Below are 6,000 nucleotides of genomic sequence, written 5' to 3' on the forward strand. Positions count from 1 at the left end.
GCTGCCAACGTAATATTGCGACTGTTGCCTCTACGGCAGTGCAACTTGCACCTAGTTTGCACAACGCGCCGCCAGGGAGTGGCCAGGTAGTCTGTCCTCGCAACCAACGACATCGGAGTCGCCAAACAACATCGAAGTGCGACTTTTTTCTTTGCGAGTAACACAGCTGCAACAACCTCCACCTGTACGTCACTCCCAAGGTCACAACAACAACACCACGAAACACCCGACTCTTACAATTTAACTGCAACGCACTTCAGAGCAAGATCGAGGAGATAGTTGATTTTATGAGTCGGGAAGGCGTATCAATAGCTGCGGTCCAAGAAACCAAGCTAAACAGCCACTCAGATCTTCTGAGTTGTGCAGGTTTCAACGTTTTACGTAAAGATCGCGATCGAGATAGTGGTGGAGGTCTAGCATTCATACTACACAGCACCGTGCAATATCGTTTTTTCGAAGGTGATATCGTCCGCAGGACGCTATCCTAGAATATCAAGGTATAGCTGTCCGGTCAGGCGATGTTGAGCTCGAAATATTTAATATATACATCCCTCAGTTACAAGTTGCCCAACGGGATATCACCCGAATATTAGTGCGCTACTTCGTGGTGAAAACCGACTGGTACTTGGCGACTTTAACGCGCACCACGATCTTTGGCATTCTTGCCTGTCAAATGGTCGGAGAGGGATGGAGCTGGCAGAACAGATAGACGATTCGACATTCTGCACAATGAATGACGAAGCTCCCACCAGAATTATGAGCACCTGCAGCAGCTCGCCAGACATCACAATTGCTAGCGGTGGTCTGATACACACCATTACATGGCGACCTATGCTAACTCTTGCTTCAGACCACCTGCCCATAATTATCGTTATTGAAAAACCTCCTGACTTTATTTCCGCGGACAACCGCACCTATGTTAACTTTAATAAAGCTAACTGGGACGGCTTCACGGAATGCACCGAGAATGCCTTCGCCGCTCTTCCCATTTCTACGGACGTAATCGTTGGCGAACGTCAATTCCGCAAGATGATCACTGATGCTACTGCTCGTTTCATACCAGCCGGAAGAATTGCTAACATGCGCCCTAATTTCCCGGCTGAAGCGGCAGTTTTAGCAAATGAGCGTGACTCCTTACGTCAGGTCGATCCCTGTGATCCCCGCATAAGGGATCTCAATTTGTAGATTCGACAACTGGTAAATAACTATAAACGGACGAAATGGGTAGAGCACTTGAAGTCCTGTTATCTTTCCACTGGCGTGAGCAAGCTCTGGTCAACCGTCAAATCCCTGTCAAACCCGAGGAAACATGACGACCGAGTTGAAATTCAATTCGGTAGCCATGCCTCCTCGGACTATTTTAGCTGACAATTCATACTGCACCCCCAGGTTGACAAGGCTAAAAGACGTGTCACCAGACGGCTGCGCAAAATGCGAAACAACGGCGCGCCACTTGTTTTCACCAGTGGGGAGGTTCAGGAGGTCATCAGGAAGACCAAGTCCTCCAAAGCCATTGGCCCTGACGGAATAAATTCTTTAATGTTAAAACATCTAGGTTCAACGGGAGTAGAATTTCTCGCCAAGGTACTCAATCTGTCGCTAACCACTCTTAAAATACCCGATATGTGGAAAATCGGAAGAGTGGTTCCACTACTGAAACCTGGGAAACCCGCCAACCAAGGGGAGTCCTATCGCCCGATAACTCTCCTTTCCCCCAGTAGTGAAGACACTTGAGGCCTTACTGCTCCCGACACTCACATACCACATGAACCTAGCTAAACATCAACATGGCTTCCATAAAGTGCATAGTACCACCACAGCACTTAGCGTCATAAACGCCCAGATAGTTCATGGTCTAAATCAGAAACCACCCTTTAAAAAAACCGTCCTAGTAGCGTTTTACCTGTCAAAAGCTTTTGACACGGTCAACCTAACAACGCTTCTAGAAGACGTGGAACAAACAACACTTTCTCCGGGGCTGAAGAGATGGATTATGAACTACCTGAGCGGTCGACAATCATCGGTATTATTTCGAGGTAAAACATCAAAATTTGGGAAAATTAAACAATTAAACAAGGGGTTCCACAGGGCGGTGTCCTCTCCCCGTTACTGTTTAATTTCTATATCTCCAAACTCCCTCAACCACAAGAGGGAATTTCCGTTACCTCCTACGCAGATGATTGTACGATAACGACGTCGGGCACTGGCATCGATGACATGTGTTCGAAAGTGAACAGCTACCTCCTCGAACTTTCTCGCTTCTTCTCTGCGAGGAGCCTGGCACTCGCACCCACTAAATCCACGGCGACCCTTTTTACCAATTGGACGAAGGAGTACAGACTAAGTCTTAACATTCATGTCGATGGCATACCAATTCCGACAGTTAATAATCCCAAAATTTTGGGAGTTACATTTGACAGTCTGCACTCCTTCGCTCCACACACGACTGCGATAGTCACTAAAGTACAGAGCCGCAACAAAATCCTCAAGTCGCTAGCCGGTAGCACTTGGGGAAAAGATAAAGAAACGTTGCTGGCCACTTACAAGGCTATCGGCCGGCCGGTCGTAAATTACGCAACACCGGTATGGTCGTCTGGATGCAGTGACACGCACCAGAAGAAGCTACAGATGTGCCAGAACACTGCACTCCGAACAGCAACAGAATGTCTCTTGATATCACCAATGACACACCTTCATTGTGAGGCCATTATGCTGCCTATTAAGGAGCATAATGAACTGCTTACCAAGCAGTTTCTACTTGGGTGTTTTCCCCCCTTGCGCAACTTCGATCTGGATATTGTAGCAGGTTAAACTCCTACTTATCCAGACTGAAAACCGACATACAAAATACATGTCCCGCATGTCAACGAGTCCCCGCATGATTCTGACCACCTCTTTGTATGCCCAATGAACCCTACTCATCTAACACCCCTTTCCCTTTGGTCCAACCCTGTCGAAACAGCACGTTTCCTGGGCCTCCCGTTAGATGATTTCGTACAATATTGTACAACTATTTACATCAGTGCATCTAACGCGCTTATACACATACGTACACACGCTTGATAGTTTTTTATCGATTGCTGCTTGTGTGCATTAACATTTGGAGTATGTATGTTTTTTTATATTAATATAAGTTTTATGAATACTCTAATTTATGAGTTTTCTTCGATACACAATGATTTTCACATTTTTATGTGCAATTTTGTTTCTTACCTTGATCTTCAGTGGACTGTATATTCGCCTCTATTCCCGTTATCGTTTTAAAACAAAATAAGAACGCCTATTTGGCATTCCTGTTTGCGTTATCGACATTTAACGAAAATAAATTGAGATTTGAAACGTGTATAGAAACGACAGTCGTTTTTTGTCGGTGCTATAATTATGAGTGACATAGAAACGACGCGGTTGTTTAAAGGAATATTTCAAGTGAAGATGAAAATTCCAAATCAGGAAACAGTTTGAAATTTTAATTTCTGAAATGGAAAAATATCCTGCATATTCCAAAGATTTTAGAAAACGGATTAAACCTTTAAATATCGCGTCGGAAATGGTTGGCATTCTTGAAATTGCATTTTTATATATAAGACTATATTTAAGTATAAAAGGTCTTAAAATTTATAACGAACAAAAAATGGTACACAACAAGTCGTGGGCGCAAATAAGCGATATGTTGAAAAACCTCGCTTTGATACGGATTTTGGACAGACGTTCATCCACCAGACTGAATGCCAGGACTCGACGACGGAGTCTCTCTCCCACCACGAATCCCACAACGAATTAGCGCTCCTTTATATGGCCGCTGTAGTAGATGTCACAAGGACCCACCTTCTTTCGTCCTTGTCCCGTCCATCGCATTTCTTGGATTGCGGTGATGTCAGCCTTTACTCTTACGAATCAACCAGCTGGGCAGAGGCACCTTCCCAATTAAGGGTCCGGACATTCCAGGTGCATGCCCTTAAATCATAGCCCTTAATACGTTTGCTGTGGTCGTCATCAAAATTGGAGTTCCTTATCCGAGGCTGTTGCTTCCTGTTCATTGGTGATTTGTTTTTATGTGGTGGGTCCCAAACCCTACGCACATTCGCAGAAACGGGTTCGCCTTCTCACTTTAGCTCGCCTCCAAACGGATGTTTGTTGGCTACCCAGAGGATACTTGGTCTAAAACCGGAAGTCGTGAGCTGCATAAATGTTTCCTGGAGTTCTCCATGTACCTTTGTGAATGGCTTTATGTGGAAACTTAGTGCTCATTATGATTGCTGAGAGAATGGTTACCAATTACAGTAATCCCCGCTTAACAGGCAAGACTTTTGAGACAAGGCGGGAAAGGCACTTAAATGAATCCCGAATTAATAACAAAAATACTTATTAATAACATTAAATATGAAAAAAACATTAAAAAAAATACTCAGCGCATAAAATGTCACAAATATGAAAAAGCACTTAAAAGAGTCAAATTGCAAACAATTTAGTATTTGTGGCTTAAATATTACAGGCATTTAAGCGGGAGAGGCACTTAAACGACGCTCTTAAACGGGGAATTTTTTTTCAAAAGTTTTTGGAAAAAATCAGCTGACTTTTTTATTTAATCTAGTACACTTTTATTTTAATTTTCGTTCCATTTTTTATTATTCCCTTCTCTTTTTTTCACGTTTTAACAAGATTTGTTTTTTAAATTTTAATGACATTGTTTTTCATTTTTGAACACAGTGTTGCACACAATACGATGGTGTTTTAATGTTGCTTATTTGCAAGGGTGTAGCAATTGCATCCCTGTACATGATGTTAGAGTAAACGCAAAAATATGATCGCAAATTCGCAATTGCAAGGATGCAAGACTATTTGCACCAGATTCTGAATAGCCGTAATTATAGTTTTTCACTTGCATATTTACAATACTCGTGTGGTACTCAATCCATCTTGAACGACCTTAAAGATCAAGGCTTTAATGTGTTAAATGCAATTAACAAACTTAAATGGAAGACTAAAGAACCGCTAGATATGTTTTTAGTAGTATTCGATGCTACCGAGGACATTAGGAAAGTTTATCAGATCAAAAGCATTCTTAATACTGTTGTCAAGGTTGAGCCTATCAAAGCCTCTAATTTAATCCCTCAGTGCAAAAACTGTCAAGTTTTTGTGGTAAGTAATATGGACATCCTACAACTGAACGCACCAAAGTCGAAAAAGATCCTGCCAAATGTTGCAACTGTGGCGATTCTCATCCTGCAAGCTACCGTGGTTGTGTCGTTACAAAAGAACTGCAAAAAATCAGAGACAAAAATAATGGTAATACAGTTGAGGAGAATGTCAATGCTCAGGCGTAAAACCCGGTGCGGACAAATGAAAGAATGAAGTAAGACCCCTCCCATCAACTTCTAAACTTACATTTGCGCAAATGGCTAAGCAAGGTCAAACAAATCCAAGAGTAAAAATTAATTGGAAGTTAGTCAGCACATCCTCCTCGTGCGAGCGGTTTTAATCAAAAGTATTATTAAACATTCCGAAGAAGCTCAGATTAAGACTGAAGAAATTCAAGATACAGTAATTTCAGTAAAAATCCACAGTCAGTCATTATACTTAATTGCTATATATAGACACTCATTGGGATCTCGTTTAACTACGACCAAATGTTGAGAACTTCTGAAATCTATACAAGTTATTGGAAACAATGTTATTTCGACTTGGAGACCCACTTATTGGCACGCGGACAGTAGGAAATTACCAGATCTTCTTGACTTTTTTGTCATCAACAATGTGTCGAAAATTAATTTAAGTATTGAATATAGATCAGATTTAAGTTCTGATCATTCACCAGTAACACTGTGAAAAACCAGTAATTTCGTCCGGTACATCTTTATCTAATTAACATTCTGATTGGCATAAATTTAAGACCATACTGAATATAGTTGACTTAGATTGTGAAGTTGTATCTTTCACAAAAGTAATTCAAAATGCTGCTTGGAAAAGTACAGCGAATATTTGCATGAATCTAAGTGTAAA

This window comes from Zeugodacus cucurbitae, chromosome 6 (assembly GCF_028554725.1).
Source record: "Zeugodacus cucurbitae isolate PBARC_wt_2022May chromosome 6, idZeuCucr1.2, whole genome shotgun sequence".
Taxonomy (NCBI): Eukaryota; Metazoa; Arthropoda; class Insecta; order Diptera; family Tephritidae; genus Zeugodacus; species Zeugodacus cucurbitae.